The sequence below is a fragment of the Oncorhynchus gorbuscha genome, unplaced genomic scaffold (genome assembly GCF_021184085.1).
Source record: "Oncorhynchus gorbuscha isolate QuinsamMale2020 ecotype Even-year unplaced genomic scaffold, OgorEven_v1.0 Un_scaffold_308, whole genome shotgun sequence".
NCBI lineage: Eukaryota > Metazoa > Chordata > Actinopteri > Salmoniformes > Salmonidae > Oncorhynchus > Oncorhynchus gorbuscha.
In genome coordinates, this window is record NW_025745169.1 from 879,802 (window position 1) to 901,597 (window position 21,796).

The following is a 21,796-nucleotide window of genomic DNA, read 5'->3' on the forward strand; positions in this document are numbered from 1 at the left end:
ACAGCTGGTTTGTTTCCCTTCTGAACCAATGAGAAGGGAACCTAACAACCCTCATTTAAAGACACACACACACAGCTGGTTTGTTTCCCTTCTGAACCAATGAGAAAAAGTCAGTTAAGAACAAATTCTTATTTTCAATGACATCCTAGGAACAGTGGGTTAACTGCCTTGTTCAGGGGAACAGTGGGTTAACTGCCTTGTTCAGGGAACAGTGGGTTAACTGCCTTCAGGGGCACAACGGCAGATTTTTACCTCAGCTCGGGATTTGATCTTGCAACCTTTCAGTTACTCGTCCAACACTCTAACCACTAGGCTACCTGCCTCTAACCACTAGGCTACCTGCCTCTAACCACTAGGCTACCTGCCTCTAACCACTAGGCTACCTGCCTCTAACCACTAGGCTACCTGCCTGTAACCACTAGGCTACCTGCCTCTAACCACTAGGCCACCTGCCTCTAACCACTAGGCTACCTGCCTCTAAGCACTAGGCTACCTGCCTGTAACCACTAGGCTACCTGCCTGTAACCACTAGGCTACCTGCCTCTAACCACTAGGCTACCTGCCTGTAACCACTAGGCTACCTGCCTCTAACCACTAGGCTACCTGCCTCTAACCACTAGGCTACCTGCCTGTAACCACTAGGCTACCTGCCTCTAACCACTAGGCTACCTACCTGTAACCACTAGGCTACCTGCCTGTAACCACTTGGCTACCTGCCTCTAACCACTTGGCTACCTGCCTCTAAGCACTAGGCTACCTCAAATCAAATCAAATGTATTTATATAGCCCTTCGTACATCAGCTGATATCTCAAAGTGCTGTACAGAAACCCAGCCTAAAACCCCAAACAGCAAGCAATGCAGGTGTAGAAGCACGGTGGCTAAGAAAAACTCCCTAGAAAGGCCAAAACCTAGGAAGAAACCTAGAGAGGAACCAGGCTATGTGGGGTGGCCAGTCCTCTTCTGGCTGTGCCGGGTGGAGATTATAACAGAACATGGCCAAGATGTTCAAATGTTCATAAATGACCAGCATGGTCAAATAATAATAATCACAGGCAGAACAGTTAAAACTGGAGCAGCAGCACGGTCAGGTGGACTGGGGACAGCAAGGAGTCATCATGTCAGGTAGTCCTGGGACATGGTCCTAGGGCTCAGGTCCTCAGAGAGAGAAAGAAAGAGAGAATTAGAGAACGCACACTTAGATTGACACAGGACCTCAAATAGGACAGGAGAAGTACTCCAGATATAACAAACTGACCCTAGCCCCCCGACACAAACTACTGCAGCATAAATACTGGAGGCTGAGACAGGAGGGGTCAGGAGACACTGTGGCCCCATCCGAGGATACCTGCCGAGGTTACCTGCCTCTAACCACTAGGCTACCTGCCTCTAATCACTAGGCTACCTGCCTCTAACCACTAGGCTACCTGCCTCTAACCACTTGGCTACCTGCCTCTAACCACTAGGCTACCTGCCGTCCCAAATATGAGGGGAGATGGGAGGAGGATAATGCTGGAGTTGAAAGTCCGTGTTGCCCAGCAACAGCCCCAAAACATCACTGCTCTAGAGGAGATCTGCATGGAGGAATGGGCCAAAATACCAGCAACAGTGTGTGAAAACCTTGTGAAGACTTACAGAAAACGTTTGACCTCTGTCATTGTCAACAAAGGGTATATAACAAAGTATTGAGATAAACTTTTGTTATTGACCAAATACTTATTTTCCACCATAATTTGCAAATAAATTAATTGAAAATCCTACAATGTGATTTTCTGGATTTTCTTTCTCCTTTTGTCTGTCATAGTTGAAGTATACCTACGATGAAAATTACAGGCCTTTCTCATCTTTTTAAGTGGGAGAACTTGCACAATTGGTGGCTGACTAAATACGTTTTTTGCCCCACTGTACTTTGTAAGTAGGAAAACCTGCAAAATCGGAAGTGTATCAAATACTTGTTCTCCCCACTGTAGGTGGAGATAATACGAGGGGTAGGTAGAGATAATATGAGGGATCGGGGGAGATAATATGAGGCGTAGGTGGAGATAATATGAGGGGTAGGGGGAGATAATATGAGGGGTAGGTGGAGATAATATGAGGGCTAGGTGGAGATAATATGAGGGATAGGGGGAGATAATACGAGGGGTAGGTGGAGATAATATGAGAGGTAGGTGGAGATAATATGAGGGATAGGGGGAGATAATACGAGGGGTAGGTGGAGATAATACGAGGGGTAGGTGGAGATAATATGAGGGATATGGGGAGATAATATGAGGGGTAGGTAGAGATAATATGAGGGGTAGGTGGAGATAATACGAGAGGTAGGTGGAGATAATACGAGGGGTAGGTAGAGATAATATGAGGGATAGGGGGAGATAATACGAGAAGTAGGTGGAGATAATACGAGAAGTGGAGATAACATGAGGGATAGGTGGTAATACGGAGGTGGATAATATGGGATAGAGATAATATGAGGGGTAGGTAGGGGGTAGAGATAATACGAGGGGTAGGTAGAGATAATATGAGGGATAGGGGAGATAATACGAGAAGTAGGTGGAGATAATATGAGGGGTAGGTGGAGATAATATGAGGGATAGGGGGAGAGGGGAGTTAATATGAGGGGTAGGTGGAGATAATACGAGGGGTAGGTAGAGATAATATGAGGGATAGGGGGAGATAATACGAGAAGTAGGTGGGGATAATACGAGGGGTAGGTAGAGATAATATGAGGGATAGGTGGAGATAATATGAGGGGTAGGTGGAGATAATATGAGGGGTAGGTGGAGATAACATGAGGGGTAGGTGGAGATAACATGAGAGGTAGATGGAGATAATAGGAGAAATTTGTGTCATTTCATAGCATGAATGATTTAATCTCCCAAAGCCTGATTTTTCCTGACAGTCGGCTCGGCTCCGATGTCTCGCTCCATTATGCTTGTCATTTTTATTCCTTCAACCGGGTCGCTGCTCGCCTCTATCAGACCAACGTGGTTGAAATTGTCAGCAAGAGAAAGCCGTTGGTTCTCTCTTGATATCAACCATCAGCTTCACAGCCCAGCCTGAGAGAGAGGGGGGGGGTGGGAGAGAGAGATGAGGGGGTAGAGAGAGGAGGGGGAGAGAGATGAGGGGGGGGGAGAGAGATGAGGGGGGAGAGATGAGGGGGGAGGGGGGAGAGAGAGAGAGGAGGGGGAGAGGGGGAGAGAGAGAGGGGGGGGAGAGGGGGAGAGAGAGAGAGAGGAGGGGGAGAGGGGGAGAGAGAGAGAGAGGAGGGGAGGGGGAGAGGGGGAGAGAGAGAGAGGAGGGGGAGAGGAGGGGGAGAGAGAGAGATGAGGGGGAGATGGGGGGGGGGAGAGGGAGGGGAGGGGGAGAGAGAGAGAGAGAGAGGAGGGGGGGGAGAGAGAGAGAGAGAGAGGAGGGGGGGAGAGAGATGAGGGCAATATAACATTAACAAGACACATGAGAGACAGTGAGCCTGAGTATTCATGTCTCTAGCCACCCTGACTGCCTGCCGCTGGCACAACCCTAGAAACAGGAGGAGAGGGAGGAGAGGGAGGAGAGGGGAGGAGAGGAAGTAGAGGGAGGAGAGGCAGGAGAGGGAGGAGAGGGAAGAGAATAAGGAGGGGAGGGAGGAGAGGGAGGGGAGGGAGGAGAGGGAGGAGAGGGAAGGAGAGGGAGGAGAGGGAAGAGAATAAGGAGGAGAGGGAGGAGAGGGAAGAGAGGGAGGAGAGGGAGGGGAGGGAGGAGAGGGAGGAGAGGAAGTAGAGGGAGGAGAGGCAGGAGAGGGAGGAGAGGGAGAGAATAAGGAGGGGAGGGAGGGGAGGGAGGAGAGGGAGGAGAGGAAGTAGAGGGAGGAGAGGGAGAAGAATAAGGAGGAGAGGGAGGAGAGGGAAGAGAGGGAGGAGAGGGAGGAGAGGGAAGAGAGGGAAGAGAATAAGGAGGAGAGGGAGGAGAGGGAGGGAGGGGAGGGAGGAGAGGGAGGAGAGGGAGGAGAGGGAGGAGAGGGAAGAGAATAAGGAGGGGAGGGAGGAGAGGGAGGGGAGGGAGGAGGAGGGAGGAGAGGAAGGAGAGGGAGGAGAGGGAAGAGAATAAGGAGGAGAGGGAGGAGAGGGAAGAGAGGGAGGAGAGGGAGGAGAGGAAGGAGAGGGAGGAGAGGGAAGAGAATAAGGAGGGAGGAGAGGGAGGAGAGAAAGTAGAGGGAGGAGAGGGAGAAGAATAAGGAGGAGAGGGAGGAGAGGGAAGAGAGGGAGGAGAGGGAGGAGAGGGAGGAGAGGGAAGAGGAGAGAAGCCGATGCGAGAAGCCGATGCTCTTGCTATACTCCAGGGGATGAAGAGGTGAGGTTTGTAGCTCTTTTCCTTTGTTGTCTGCTGCTGCTTCCCTTCCTTAGCCACACCCACATAGCCAGCCAGCCAACCAGATGCTGCTTCCCTTCCTTAGCCACACCCACATAGCCAGCCAGCCAACCAGATGCTGCTTCTCTTCCTTAGCCACACCCACATAGCCAGCCAGCCAACCAGATGCTGCTTCCCTTCCTTAGCCATATCCCACATAGCACCACACTGCTGCAGCAGCCTATCGGTCGTTATCAAAACGGTGCAGAGCTTTCAATTTAGACGCTGGGGGACAAGGAGATCCCAGCTCCGCTAAAACCACGGACAACTACGTGCCGATTTCAAGGGATGGTGATTTGGTTTGAATATCATCACCTCTCCAAGAGCATAGTCACAACTACACATTTGTGATTACTCCACATTTAGCTCTATCGCCAGTTACACAGCTAGTATCTGTTTAGCTCTCACTTTCTCTCTCTCCTTTCTCTCTCTCTCTTCTCTCTCTCTTCTCTCCTTCTCTCTCTCCTCTCTCTCTCCTCTCTCCTCTCTCTCTCTCTCTCTCTCTCTCTCTCTCTCTCTCTCTCTCTCTCTCTCTCTCTCTCTCTCTCTCTCTCTCTCTCTCTCTCTCTCTCTCTCTCTCTCTCTCTTTCTCTCTCTCTCTCCCTCTCTCCCTCCCTCCCTCCCTCCCTCCCTCCCTCCTCCCTCCCTCCCTCCCTCCCTCCCTCCCCCTCCCCCCCTCCCCCTCCCTCCCTCCCTCCCTCCCTCCCTCCCTCTCCAAACCTGTCTGCCCTGCCTCTCTCTCCACCCAGACATGACTGGGGATTGATTTAGGGCAGCAAGTCTGTGGCTCTGCTGCACTCTGTCTCCACTCCCCATTCATTCGCTCATCTGAAAAGGTCTGCGATGGTGATCGTCGCAGGGACATGCCAGATGGGTGGTAGCAGCAGTGCCGTGGTGGTCTAGCCAGAGCCCAAAATGAGAGGATAGGATGCCAGGACGCCGGGCCCGAGTTGATTGGCACCTGACCGACGAAAGAGGAGGAGAGATGAAGAGGAAGGGAAGAGTGGAGTTATTTTGTCTACAAGCAGACAAGTGACATCCAGCCAGAGGGGTCGTCTGTCAGTAGGACTGTGTGTTATTGCTTTAAGGCAACATGGATTTGACAACCATCTGTCCACCGTCAAAAAACTGTGTTTTAAATTACACATTCTCTCTCTTCCAACCCAGAACACAGATCCACATTTATTTGTGCTTTTCTCTCTCTCTCTTTCTCTCTCTGTTTCGAATATTCCTTCGTGCAGTTGCACCGGGTATGTCCTCCCAGGAACACCATCAGGTATGTCCTCCCAGGAACACCATCAGGTATGTTCTCCCAGGAACACCATCAGGTATGTCCTCCCAGGAACACCATCAGGTATGTCCTCCCAGGAACACCATCAGGTATGTCCTCCCAGGAACACCATCAGGTATGTCCTCCCAGGAACACGAAGGATGAGACGACACATCAGGTATGTCCTCCCAGGAACAGGAAGGGGAGACGACACATCAGGTATGTCCTCCCAGGAACACCATCAGGTATGTCCTCCCACCAGCAAGTATGTCCTCCCAGGAACACCATCAGGTATGACCTCCCAGGAACAGGAAGGGGAGACGACACATCAGGTATGTCCTCCCAGGAACAGGAAGGGGAGACGACACATCAGGTATGTCCTCCCAGGAACACCATCAGGTATGTCCTCCCAGGAACACCATCAGGTATGTCCTCCCAGGAACACCATCAGGTATGTCCTCCCAGGAACACGAAGGATGAGACGACACATCAGGTATGTCCTCCCAGGAACAGGAAGGGAAGACGACACATCAGGTATGTCCTCCCAGGAACACGAAGAGAAGACGACGGAGTAAAATAACATTTTGGATTTACGAGAGTCCGCAGGAAAGAAGTGGAGTCGCTTCACTTTGGCTTTTTCTCCCCCCTCTTCTTCTCTTCCTCCCAGCGTCTGTCTGGCTTGGTGCACTGCGACTGGGAAACTGTAGTTGGTAGCACACAGAGCTCTCTCCCTCTCTGCCAGTGGCAAACTGAGGAAGGCAGGCAGCGGCAGCTTCGTGACACAGCAATCAGCTGACATGGTGCTATCCCTCAATGTCCTGAGCAAGCTGTGGCTGGGGTAGGGGGGGGGTGGAGGGCTGGGGTGCTGGACGGATGGACAGAAGCGGGTTGGGGGGGTGGTTGGCTAAGACCCAGACTACACCTCGTAGACCAGAGCAGATGATGGACACACCGCATGCAGACTGCCTCGCTCTGCCACACTACTGACCAGACTAGACGCCACACACACACACACACACACACACACACACACACACACACACACACACACACACACACACACACACACACACACACACACACACACACACACACACACACACACACACACACACACACACACACACACACACACACACACACACACACACACACACACACACACACACACACACCACCGCTGACCTGACCACACGGCTCCAGACAACATCGACCACAGTAGAGACGGGATGGAGGGAGGGAGAGGACTGCGCTCTGTCTGACTTGGTCCCTACCCTGCCTCTCTCTCTCTCTTTCTCTCCCTTGCTCTCTCTTTCTCCTCCCAAATCCTCCTCCCTTTTCTCTTACACCCACACCAGTGTTCATCTCACCACAGAGACATGTCTCCTCCCTCCTTACTCCCTCACCACCATCTCACCACGAGACATGTTCATCTCACCACAGAGACATGTCTCCTCCTCCTTACTCCCTCACCACGTGTTCATCTCACCAGAGACATGTCTCCTCCCTCCTTACTCCCTCACCACGTGTTCATCTCACCACAGAGACATGTCTCCTCCTTACTCCTTACTCCCAGAGACATCACCACGTGTTCATCTCACCACAGAGACATGTCTCCTCCCTCCTTACTCCCTCACCACGTGTTCATCTCACCACAGAGACATGTCTCCTCCCTCCTTACTCCCTCACCACGTGTTCATCTCACCACAGAGACATGTCTCCTCCCTCCTTACTCCCTCACCACGTGTTCATCTCACCACAGAGACATGTCTCCTCCCTCCTTACTCCCTCACCACTGTTCATCTCCCACAGAGACATGTCTCCTCCTCCTTACCCCCTCACCACGTGTTCATCTCACCACAGAGACATGACTCCTTATGCCGGTTAATTTGGGTGAGTTGAGGAGAGGAGTAGGGAAGATGAGAAGGACAGTACGTGGATGTCTGAAGCAATTGCATTGCTTTGTGAGTTCAGCTCTGAGGTCTGAGTCTATAACCCCTGGTCTACAGTCTATAACCCCTGGTCTACAGTCTATAACACCTGGTCTACAGTCTATAACAAATGCTCTACAGACTATAACACCTGCTCTCTAGTCTATAACACCTGCTCTACAGACTATAACACCTGGTCTCTAGTCTATAACACCTGCTCTACAGTCTATAACAGCTGGTCTACAGTCTATAACACCTGCTCTACAGACTATAACACCTGGTCTACAGTCTATAACACCTGCTCTACAGACTATAACACCTGCTCTAGTCTATAACACCCACTCTCTAGCCTATAACACCTGCTCTCTAGACTATAACACCTGGTCTCTAGTCTATAACACCTGCTCTCTAGCCTATAACACCTGGTCTCTAGCCTATAACACCTGGTCTCTAGCCTATAACACCTGGTCTCTAGCCTATAACACCTGGTCTCTAGTCTATAACACCTGGTCTCTAGTCTATAACACCTGGTCTCTAGCCTATAACACCTGGTCTCTAGCCTATAACACCTGGTCTCTAGTCTATAACACCTGGTCTCTAGCCTATAACACCTGGTCTCTAGTCTATAACACCTGGTCTCTAGTCTATAACACCTGGTCTCTAGCCTATAACACCCGCTCTCCAGTCTATAACACCTGCTCTCCAGTCTATAACACCTGCTCTACAGTCTATAACACCTGGTCTCTAGTCTATAACCCTTGCTCTCCAGTCTATAACACCTACTCTAGTCTATAACACCTGCTCTCTAGCCTATAACACCCACTCTCTAGCCTATAACACCTGCTCTCCAGTCTATAACACCTGCTCTACAGTCTATAACAGCTGGTCTACAGTCTATAACACCTGCTCTACAGACTATAACACCTGGTCTACAGTCTATAACACCTGCTCTACAGACTATAACACCTGCTCTAGTCTATAACACCTGGTCTCTAGTCTATAACACCTGGTCTCTAGTCTATAACACCTGCTCTCTAGTCTATAACACCTGGTCTCTAGTCTATAACACCTGCTCTCTAGTCTATAACACCTGCTCTACAGACTATAACACCTGCTCTCTAGTCTATAACACCTGCTCTCTAGTCTATAACACCTGGTCTCTAGTCTATAACACCTACCTAGTCTATAACACCTGGTCTCTAGTCTATAACACCTGCTCTACAGACTATAACACCTACTGTAGTCTATAACACCCACTCTCTAGTCTATAACACCTGGTCTCTAGTCTATAACACCTGCTCTCTAGTCTATAACACCTGGTCTCTAGTCTATAACACCTGCTCTCTAGTCTATAACCCCTGGTCTCTAGTCTATAACACCTGGTCTACAGTCTATAACATCTGGTCTCTAGTCTATAACAATGCTCTCTAGTCTATAACACCTGCTCTCTAGTCTATAACACCTGGTCTCTAGTCTATAACACCTGGTCTACAGACTATAACACCTGCTCTAGTCTATAACACCCACTCTCTAGTCTATAACACCCGCTCTCTAGCCTATAACACCTGGTCTCTAGTCTATAACCCCTGCTCTCTAGTCTATAACACCTGCTCTATAACACCTGGTCTCTAGTCTATAACACCTACTCTAGTCTATAACACCTGCTCTCTAGTCTATAACACCTGGTCTCTAGTCTATAACACCTGGTCTCTAGTCTATAACACCTGGTCTCTAGTCTATAACACCTACTCTAGTCTATAACACCTGGTCTCTAGTCTATAACACCTGGTCTCTAGTCTATAACACCTGGTCTCTAGTCTATAACACCTGCTCTCTAGCCTATAACACCTGGTCTCTAGTCTATAACACCTGGTCTCTAGTCTATAACACCCGGTCTCTAGTCTATAACACCTACTGTAGTCTATAACACCTGCTCTCTAGTCTATAACACCTGCTCTCTAGTCTATAACACCTGGTCTACAGTCTATAACACCTGCTCTAGTCTATAACACCTGGTCTACAGTCTATAACACCTGCTCTACAGACTATAACACCTGCTCTAGTCTATAACACCCACTCTCTAGCCTATAACACCTGCTCTCTAGACTATAACACCTGGTCTCTAGTCTATAACACCTGCTCTCTAGCCTATAACACCTGGTCTCTAGCCTATAACACCTGGTCTCTAGTCTATAACACCTGGTCTCTAGTCTATAACACCTGGTCTCTAGCCTATAACACCCGCTCTCCAGTCTATAACACCTGCTCTCCAGTCTATAACACCTGCTCTACAGTCTATAACACCTGGTCTCTAGCCTATAACACCTGGTCTCTAGCCTATAACACCCACTCTCTAGCCTATAACACCTGCTCTCCAGTCTATAACACCTACTCTAGTCTATAACACCTGCTCTCTAGCCTATAACACCCACTCTCTAGCCTATAACACCTGCTCTCCAGTCTATAACACCTGCTCTACAGTCTATAACAGCTGGTCTACAGTCTATAACACCTGCTCTACAGACTATAACACCTGGTCTACAGTCTATAACACCTGCTCTACAGACTATAACACCTGCTCTAGTCTATAACACCCACTCTCTAGCCTATAACACCTGGTCTCTAGCCTATAACACCTGCTCTCTAGCCTATAACACCTGGTCTCTAGCCTATAACACCTGCTCTCTAGTCTATAACACCTGCTCTAGTCTATAACACCTGGTCTCTAGTCTATAACACCTGGTCTCTAGTCTATAACACCTGCTCTAGTGTAGCTATGATGAAAACTACAGGCCTCTCTCATCTTTTTAAGTGGGAGAACTTGCACAATTGGTGGCTGGCTAAATACTTTTTTGCCCCACTGTACATGCACCTATAGGTGTTCAATAGCATTGTATAGTATACATGCACCTATAGGTGTTCAATAGCATTGTATAGTATACATGCACCTATAGGTGTTCAATAGCATTGTATAGTATACATGCACCTATAGGTGTTCAATAGCATTGTATAGTATACATGCACCTATAGGTGTTCAATAGCATTGTATAGTATACATGCACCTATAAGTGTTCAATAGCATTGTATAGTATACATGCACCTATAGGTGTTCAATAGCATTGTATAGTATACATGCACCTATAGGTGTTCAATAGCATTGTATAGTATACATGCACCTATAGGTGTTCAATAGCATTGTATAGTATACATGCACCTATAGGTGTTCAATAGCATTGTATAGTATACATGCACCTATAGGTGTTCAATAGCATTGTATAGTATACATGCACCTATAGGTGTTCAATAGCATTGTATAGTATACATGCACCTATAGGTGTTCAATAGCATTGTATAGTATACATGCACCTATAGGTGTTCAATAGCATTGTATAGTATACATGCACCTATAGGTGCATTTCACACACATGCCATTACATGAATTACGTTTTTATGTAAAGGCATCTGAAAAATATGTAAAGATTCTGGCTACTTTCACAAGGTAATTATTTTAACCTCCATCTTCTGAAAAAAAAGAAACCCTTTACCTAGCTTCCTTTCCATCTATCTCCACATTAGATTCATATCACCAGAACCAGAATAGACTCCAGTATGAGCCAGTCCTCTGGGGGCTCTAAATTACATTGACTACTTTCAGAATGGTCTTGTCTTATTGCATATTCTGTCATTAAGTTTAATGTCAAAGTGATCATGGTTATATTTATCATACAGGGTGGGGAATAAGACTGGTGTCAGAGCAATAAAAAAGTATAAGAACTAGCAGATTGGTGGATAGAAGAGAGAAGGAGAGAGAGAGAGAGAGAGAGAGAGAGAGAGAGAGAGAGAGAGAGAGAGAGAGAGAGAGAGAGAGAGAGAGAGACAGAGAGAGAGAGAGACAGAGAGAGAGAGAGAGACAGAGAGAGAGACAGAGAGAGAGAGAGAGAGAGAGAGAGAGAGAGAGAGAGAGAGAGAGAGAGAGAGAGAGAGAGAGAGAGAGAGAGAGAGACAGAGAGAGAGACAGAAGAGAGAGAGAGAGAGAGAGAGAGAGAGAGAGAGAGAGAGAGAGAGAGAGAGAGAGAGAGAGAGAGAGAGAGAGAGAGAGAGAGAGAGAGACAGAGAGAGAGAGAGAGACAGAGAGAGAGAGACAGAGAGAGAGAGAGAGAGAGAGAGAGAGAGAGAGAGAGAGAGAGAGAGAGAGAGAGAGAGAGAGAGAGAGAGAGAGAGAGAGAGAGAGAGAGAGAGAGACAGAGAGAGAGACAGAGAGAGAGACAGAAAGAGAGAGAGAGAGAGAGAGAGAGAGAGAGAGAGAGAGAGAGAGAGAGAGAGAGAGGAGACTGACTAACCCCATTAATTTACTTAATTCCTTCTTTATTGTTTAATTTCAACTGTCTTCGATGTAATTATGTTTCTAAAGGATTTTAGTCTTTGTACCTCCTGTGCCACATATGAAACACGCTGAAACTCATATCTCACACAATACTTGTAACAATGTACACAACAGCATCAAGAAAGCACCGAATTTGTTCACCTGATGAACATTTGAGAAAGTTTAAAAATCGCACGACACCCCCCTCCCTCCTCTTTACAATCACAAACACTTGTTCACATCTCTAGCCTCTTTCTCAATGCTTTCTGCTGTCTGACAGGTGTGAGAACAGACTGCTGTTAGCCTGTAATTGGTGTGGCAGCAGTTTGTCAGCTTCATGGATAAATTGGATCCAATGTACTTTTGTCTTTCACATGTCTCCAGTACAAGGAAGGTATTCTCTAGGGGCATTGCAATCCCTCGTGCTCGGAGACTGGCGATGCCTGAAAGCTGTTCACCTAACACCAATCTTTGAAAGAAAAATGTGGACGTTTTCACCTCCATGTACAAAATTAGAAACTGTGGAGTCAATTCATTTGAGAGATATAAGTGATAGAAAAAGGCCCTCTCAACTGACTTCTACAGTAAAGACAAAAGTATAATTTCACCAATTTGGTATTTTATTCTTAAATTCTTTAATACTTAAAAGGCAAGAGCACCTCACACCACCTTTAGACTACACATCATCTAACTCTTATTCCATCATCTAACTCTTATTCCATCATCTAACCCTTACTATACAATCTAACCCTTACTCTACAATCTAACCCTTAATCTAACCCTTACCCTACAATCTAACCCTTACCCTACAATCTAACCCTTATCCTACAATCTAACCCTTACCTTACAATCTAACCCTTAATCTAACCCTTACCCTACAATCTAACCCTTACAATACAATCTAACCCTTACCCTACAATCTAACCCTTACCCTACAATCTAACCCTTAATCTAACCCTTACCCTACAATCTAACCCTTACTCTACCATCTAAACCTTACCCTACAATCTAACCCTTACCCTACAATCTAACCCTTAATCTAACCCTTATCCTACAATCTAACCCTTACCCTACAATCTAGCCCTTAATCTAACCCTTATCCTACAATCTAACCCTTACTCTACAATATAACCCTTATCCTACAATCTACAATGCCCTTCCAGACTCCCTCTGCCTACCCAAGGACGCCAGAGGACAAAAATCCGTTAACCACCTAACTGAGGATCTCAATTTAACCTTGCGCAATACCCTAGATGCAGTTGCACCCCTAAAAACTAAAAAAATGTCTCATAAGAAACTAGCTCCATGGTACACAGAAAATACCCGAGCTCTGAAGCAAGCTTCCAGAAAATTGGAACGGAAATGGCGCCACACCAAACTGGAAGTCTTCCGACTAGCTTGGAAGGATGGTACCGTGCAGTACCGAAGAGCCCTTACTGCTGCTCGATCGTCCTATTTTTCTAACTTAATTGAGGAAAATAAGAACAATCCGAAATTCCTTTTTGATACTGTGGCAAAGCTAACTAAAAAGCAGCATTCCCCAAGAGAGGATGACTTGCACTTTAGCAGTGATAAATTCATGAACTTCTTTGAGGAAAAGATTATGATTATTAGAAAGCAAATTACGGACTCCTCTTTAAACCTGCGTATTCCTCCAAACCTCAGTTGTCCTGAGTCTGCACAACTCTGCCAGGACCTAGGATCAAGAGAGACGCTCAAGTGTTTTAGTACTATATCTCTTGACACAATGATGAAAATAATCATGGCCTCTAAACCTTCAAGCTGTATACTGGACCCTATTCCAACTAAACTACTGAAAGAGCTGCTTCCTGTGCTTGGCCCTCCTATGTTGAACATAATAAACGGCTCTCTATCCACTGGATGTGTACCAAACTCACTAAAAGTGGCAGTAATAAAGCCTCTCTTGAAAAAGCCAAACCTTGACCCAGAAAATATCAAAAACTATCGGCCTATATCGAATCTTCCATTCCTCTCAAAGATTTTAGAGAAGGCTGTTGCGCAGCAACTCACTGCCTTCCTGAAGACAAACAATGTATACGAAATGCTTCAGTCTGGTTTTAGACCCCATCATAGCACTGAGACGGCACTTGTGAAGGTGGTAAATGACATTTTGATGGCATCGGACCGAGGCTCTGCATCTGTCCTCGTGCTCCTAGACCTTAGTGCTGCTTTTGATACCATCGATCACCACATTCTTTTGGAGAGATTGGAAACCCAAATTGGTCTACACGGACATGTTCTGGCCTGGTTTAGGTCTTATCTGTCGGAAAGATATCAGTTTGTCTCTGTGAATGGTTTGTCCTCTGACAAATCAACTGTACATTTCGGTGTTCCTCAAGGTTCTGTTTTAGGACCACTATTGTTTTCACTATATATTTTACCTCTTGGGGATGTTATTCGAAAACATAATGTAAACTTTCACTGCTATGCGGATGACACACAGCTGTACATTTCAATGAAACATGGTGAAGCACCAAAATTGCCCTCGCTAGAAGCATGTGTTTCAGACATAAGGAAGTGGATGGCTGCAAACTTTCTACTATTAAACTCGGACAAAACAGAGATGCTTGTTCTAGGTCCCAAGAAACAAAGAGATCTTCTGTTGAATCTGACAATTAATCTTAATGGTTGTACAGTCGTCTCAAATAAAACTGTGAAGGACCTCGGCGTTACTCTGGACCCTGATCTCTCTTTTGAAGAACATATCAAGACCATTTCGAGGACAGCTTTTTTCCATCTACGTAACATTGCAAAAATCAGAAACTTTCTGTCCAAAAATGATGCAGAAAAATTAATCCATGCTTTTGTCACTTCTAGGTTAGACTACTGCAATGCTCTATTTTCCGGCTACCCGGATAAAGCACTAAATAAACTTCAGTTAGTGCTAAATACGGCTGCTAGAATCCTGACTAGAACCAAAAAATTTGATCATATTACTCCAGTGCTAGCCTCTCTACACTGGCTTCCTGTCAAAGCAAGGGCTGATTTCAAGGTTTTACTGCTAACCTACAAAGCATTACATGGGCTTGCTCCTACCTACCTCTCTGATTTGGTCCTGCCGTACATACCTATACGTACGCTACGGTCACAAGACGCAGGCCTCCTAATTGTCCCTAGAATTTCTAAGCAAACAGCTGGAGGCAGGGCTTTCTCCTATAGAGCTCCATTTTTATGGAACGGTCTGCCTACCCATGTCAGAGACGCAAACTCGGTCTCAACCTTTAAGTCTTTACTGAAGACTCATCTCTTCAGTGGGTCATATGATTGAGTGTAGTCTGGCCCAGGAGTGGGAAGGTGAACGGAAAGGCTCTGGAGCAACGAACCGCCCTTGCTGTCTCTGCCTGGCCGGTTCCCCTTTTTCCACTGGGATTCTCTGCCTCTAACCCTGTTACGGGGGCTGAGTCACTGGCTTGCTGGGGCTCTCTCGTGCCGTCCCTGGGGGATGCGTCACCTGGGTGGGTTGATTCACTGTTGTGGTCGGCCTGTCTGGGTTCCCCCCCCCACCCCTTGGGTTGTACCGTGTTGGAGATCTTTGTGGGCTATACTCGGCCTTGTCTCAGGATGGTAAGTTGGTGGTTGAAGATTTCCCTCTAGTGGTGTGGGGGCTGTGCTTTGGCAAAGTGGGTGGGGTTATATCCTTCCTGTTTGGCCCTGTCCGGGGTGTCCTCGGATGGGGCCACAGTGTCTCCTGACCCCTCCTGTCTCAGCCTCCAGTATTTATGCTGCAGTAGTTTATGTGTCGGGGGCTAGGGTCAGTTTGTTTATCTGGAGTACTTCTCCTGTCCTATTCGGTGTCCTGTGTAAATCTAAGTGTGCGTTCTCTAATTCTCTCCTTCTCTCTTTCTTTCTCTCTCTCGGAGGACCTGAGCCCTAGAACCATGCCCCAGGACCACCTGACATGATGACTCCTTGCTGTCCCCAGTCCACCTGGCCATGCTGCTGCTCCAGTTTCAACTGGCCTGGGCCCTAGGACCATGTCCCAGGACTACCTGACATGAGGACTCCTTGCTGTCCCCAGTCCACCTGGCCATGCTCCTGCTCCAGTTTCAACTGTTCTGCCTTACTATTATTCAACCATGCTGGTCATTTATGAACATTTGAACATCTTGGCCACGTTCTGTTATAATCTCCACCTGGCACAGCCAGAAGAGGACTGGCCACCCCACATATGCTCTCTCTAATTCTCTCTTTCTTTCTCTCTCTCGGAGGACCTGAGCCCTAGGACCGTGCCCCAGGACTACCTGACATGATGGCTCCTTGCTGTCCCCAGTCCATCTGACTGTGCTGCTGCTCCAGTTTCAACTGTTCTGCCTTATTATTATTTGACCATGCTGGTCATTTATGAACATTTGAACATCTTGGTCATGTTCTGTTATAATCTCTACCCGGCACAGCCAGAAGAGGACTGGCCACCCCACATAGCCCGGTTCCTCTCTAGGTTTCTTCCTAGGTTTTGGCCTTTCTAGGGAGTTTTTCCTAGCCACCGTGCTTTTACACCTGCATTGTTTGCTGTTTGGGGTTTTAGGCTGGGTTTCTGTACAGCACTTTGAGATATCAGCTGATGTACGAAGGGCTATATAAATAAATTTGATTTGATTTGATTTGATTTGATCTAACCCTTACCTTACAATCTAACCCTTACCCTACAATCTAACACTTACCCTACAATCTAACCCTTACCTTACAATCTAACCCTTAATCTAACCCTTACCCTACAATCTAACCATTATCCCATCATCTAACCATTACCCTACAATCTAACCCTTATCCCATTATCTAACCATTACCCTACAATCTAACCCTTACCCCGTCATCTAACCCTTACCCTACAATCTAACCCTTAAGCTAACTCTTATCCTACAATCTAACCCTTACCCTACAATCTAACCCTTACCGTACAATCTAACCCTTACCCTACAATCTAACCCTTACCTTACAATCTAATCCTTACCCTACAATCTAGCCCTTACCCTACAATCTAACCCTTACCCTACAATCTAACCCTTATCCTACAATCTAACCCTTACCCTACAATATTACCCTACAATGTAGCCCTTACCCTACAATCTAACCCTTACCTTACAATCTAACCCTTAATCTAACCCTTACCCTACAATCTAACCCTTACCCTACAATCTAACCCTTACCCCGTCATCTATCCCTTATCCTACAATCTAACCCTTACAATACAATCTAACCCTTACCCTACAATCTAACCCTTACCCCGTCATCTAACCCTTATCCTACAATCTAACCCTTACCCTACAATCTAACCCTTACCCCGTCATCTAACCCTTACCCTACAATCTAACCCTTACCCCGTCATCTATCCCGTATCCTACAATCTAACCCTTACCCTACAATCTAACCCTTATCATACAATCTAACCCTTACCCCGTCATCTAACCCTTATCCTACAATCTAACCCTTACAATACAATCTAACCCTTAGCCTACAATGGGGTTCGATTGTAGGATAAGGGTTAGATGACGGGGTAGCCTAGTGGTTAGAGCGTTGGACTAGTAACTGAAAGGTTGCAAGTTCAAATCCCTAAGCTGACAAGGTACAAATCTGTCGTTCTGCCCCTGAACAGGCATTTAACCGACTGTTCCTAGGCCGTCATTGAAAATAAGAATTAGTTCTTAACTGACTTGCCTGGTTAAATAAAGGTAAAAAAAATAAAATAATAATAATCTAACCATTACCCCGTCATCTCTGGCCCCTCATCTTGTTCCCTATACCCCCCAATCTGGTCTCTTAATCATTACCCTCTCAACCTTGATATTGACTAGGACCATCAAGCCCCTGAGAGGGAGCATATTGGGACCTATGTCACAGCCCCCTTCTGTGTCAGCTCTGCTCAGCCCTGAGCGCTCAGCCTTAAGCTCGATGCTCCTGGGGGCGACAGGGGTCCCTGCTCTTGTCTGGTCTGTGGTACTGAGCCCTCAGCCCCCAGCCAGGGGCCAGTGGACCTCAAGTCCCAGAGAGGGAGCACCTTGTCATTTAAGTCACAGCCTTTGGTCTCCGAGGCCGCAGCCAGGGGCCAGTGGACCTCAGTGACGACAGGGTCTCTGCTCTTGTCTGTGGCCCCAGCCCCCCAGCTCTCAGCCCCCAGCCAAGAGGCAGGTGACCTCAGGGACGACAGGGTCTCTGCTCTTGTCTCTGCCTGGTCTGTGGCCCCAGCCCCCAGCTCTCAGCCCCCAGCCTGTAGGTTGCAGACATACGGGCCTCAGGGAGGACAGAGAGCCCTGTGATGCCTCTCTGCTGTCAGACCAGTCAACACAGGTGACATGGTGGTCCCCAAGGCAGTCACTTCTCACTGTTTAGGTATGCTTCTCTGTAATGGTGACAGGGTCACACACACACACACACACACACACACACACACACACACACACACACACACACACACACACACACACACACACACACACACACACACACACACACACACACACACACACACACACACACACACACACACACACACACACAGACACACACACACACACACAAAGACACAGCAGAAACGATGGTCACCTCTCAGTGCTCTTGTATGAGCTTCTGATTCCCCCGGCCACGACACCATGACCCAGACATGATATATCTCCCAGGTATGTGTGTGTGTCACTGTGACTGGACCCCGAAGGTCCACGTCAGTCCCTCTGTTCAATATGGATGTACCACACGAAGCGTGTTAAAATGTTCCACGGTGGAACGAAACATCCCTCAAACAGGTTGGAGTAAAGGATGAGGAGTTTTTGAAAGTGAACGTTGAATATATTGTATTTATCTGGGTTCGATATAAAGGCTCTTTTTGTTTGCAGTATCAGGAGACAGTCAGTCTTAATTGTATATGTTTTTACACGTAGGCAACTATGTCCTAGAACTGACTAATATATCTTCTGTTTATACTCTGAGAACCTGATGGAATCTCTGTGTGTATAGGACAACACCTACAACCCGATCTCAGGTGGCTCGGTGCAGCCCTGTAAAAACAAAGAATAACCTACAACCCGATCTCAGGTGGCTCGGTGCAGCAGCCCTGTAAAAACAAAGAACAACCTACAACCCGATCTCAGGTGGCTCGGTGCAGCAGCCCTGTAAAAACAAAGAACAACCTTCAACCCGATCTCAGGTGGCTCGGTGCAGCCCTGTAAAAACAAAGAATAACCTACAACCCGATCTCAGGTGGCTCGGTGCAGCCCTGTAAAAACAAAGAACAACCTACAACCCGATCTCAGGTGGCTCGGTGCAGCAGCCCTGTAAAAACAAAGAACAACCTACAACCCGATCTCAGGTGGCTCGGTGCAGCAGCCCTGTAAAAACAAAGAACAACCTACAACCCGATCTCAGGTGGCTCGGTGCAGCAGCCCTGTAAAAACAAAGAACAACCTACAACCCGATCTCAGGTGGCTCGGTGCAGCAGCCCTGTAAAAACAAAGAACAACCTACAACCCGATCTCAGGTGGCTCGGTGCAGCAGCCCTGTAAAAACAAAGAACAACCTCAACCCAATCTCAGGTGGCTCGGTGCAGCCCTGTAAAAACAAAGAACAACCTACAACCCGATCTCAGGTGGCTCGGTGCAGCCCTGTAAAAACAAAGAACAACCTACAACCCGATCTCAGGTGGCTCGGTGCAGCAGCCCTGTAAAAACAAAGAACAACCTACAACCCGATCTCAGGTGGCTCGGTGCAGCAGCCCTGTAAAAACAAAGAACAACCTACAACCCGATCTCAGGTGGCTCGGTGCAGCCCTGTAAAAACAAAGAACAACCTACAACCCGATCTCAGGTGGCTCGGTGCAGCCCTGTAAAAACAAAGAACAACCTACAACCCGATCTCAGGTGGCTCGGTGCAGCCCTGTAAAAACAAAGAACCCTGATCTCAAAAAAACAAAGAACAACCTACAACCCGATCTCATGTGGCTCGGTGCAGCAGCCCTGTAAAAACAAAGAACAACCTACAACCCGATCTCAGGTGGCTCGGTGCAGCAGCCCTGTAAAAACAAAGAACAACCTACAACCCGATCTCAGGTGGCTCGGTGCAGCCCTGTAAAAACAAAGAACAACCTACAACCCGATCTCAGGTGGCTCGGTGCAGCAGCCCTGTAAAAACAAAGAACAACCTACAACCCGATCTCAGGTGGCTCGGTGCAGCCCTGTAAAAACAAAGAACAACCTACAACCCGATCTCAGGTGGCTCGGTGCAGCAGCCCTGTAAAAACAAAGAACAACCTACAACCCGATCTCAGGTGGCTCGGTGCAGCCCTGTAAAACAAAGAACAACCTACAACCCGATCTCAGGTGGCTCGGTGCAGCAGCCCTGTAAAAACAAAGAACAACCTACAACCCGATCTCAGGTGGCTGTGCAGCAGCCCTGTAAAAACAAAGAACAACCTACAACCCGATCTCAGGTGGCTCGGTGCAGCAGCCCTGTAAAAACAAAGAACAACCTACAACCCGATCTCAGGTGGCTCGGTGCAGCAGCCCTGTAAAAACAAAGAACAACCTACAACCCGATCTCAGGTGGCTCGGTGCAGCAGCCCTGTAAAAACAAAGAACAACCTACAACCCGATCTCAGGTGGCTCGGTGCAGCAGCCCTGTAAAAACAAAGAACAACCTACAACCCGATCTCAGGTGGCTCGGTGCAGCAGCCCTGTAAAAACAAAGAACAACCTACAACCCGATCTCAGGTGGCTCGGTGCAGCCCTGTAAAAACAAAGAACAACCTACAACCCGATCTCAGGTGGCTCGGTGCAGCCCTGTAAAAACAAAGAACAACCTACAACCCGATCTCAGGTGGCTCGGTGCAGCCCTGTAAAAACAAAGAACAACCTACAACCCGATCTCAGGTGGCAGCAGCCCTGTAAAAACAAAGAACAACCTACAACCCGATCTCAGGTGGCTCGGTGCAGCAGCCCTGTAAAAACAAAGAACAACCTACAACCCGATCTCAGGTGGCTCGGTGCAGCAGCCCTGTAAAAACAAAGAACAACCTACAACCCGATCTCAGGTGGCTCGGTGCAGCCCTGTAAAAACAAAGAACAACCTACAACCCGATCTCAGGTGGCTCGGTGCAGCAGCCCTGTAAAACAAAGAACAACCTACAACCCGATCTCAGGTGGCTCGGTGCAGCCCTGTAAAAACAAAGAACAACCTACAACCCGATCTCAGGTGGCTCGGTGCAGCAGCCCTGTAAAAACAAAGAACAACCTACAACCCGATCTCAGGTGGCTCGGTGCAGCCCTGTAAAAACAAAGAACAACCTACAACCCGATCTCAGGTGGCTCGGTGCAGCAGCCCTGTAAAAACAAAGAACAACCTACAACCCGATCTCAGGTGGCTCGGTGCAGCAGCCCTGTAAAAACAAAGAACAACCTACAACCCGATCTCAGGTGGCTCGGTGCAGCCCTGTAAAAACAAAGAACAACCTACAACCCGATCTCAGGTGGCTCGGTGCAGCCCTGTAAAAAAGAACAACCTACAACCCGATCTCAGGTGGCTCGGTGCAGCCCTGTAAAAACAAAGAACAACCTACAACCCGATCTCATGTGGCTCGCAGCCCTGTAAAAACAAAGAACAACCTACAACCCGATCTCAGGTGGCTCGGTGCAGCCCTGTAAAAACAAAGAACAACCTACAACCCGATCTCAGGTGGCTCGGTGCAGCCCTGTAAAAACAAAGAACAACCTACAACCCGATCTCAGGTGGCTCGGTGCAGCAGCCCTGTAAAAACAAAGAACAACCTACAACCCGATCTCAGGTGGCTCGGTGCAGCCCTGTAAAAACAAAGAACAACCTACAACCCGATCTCAGGTGGCTCG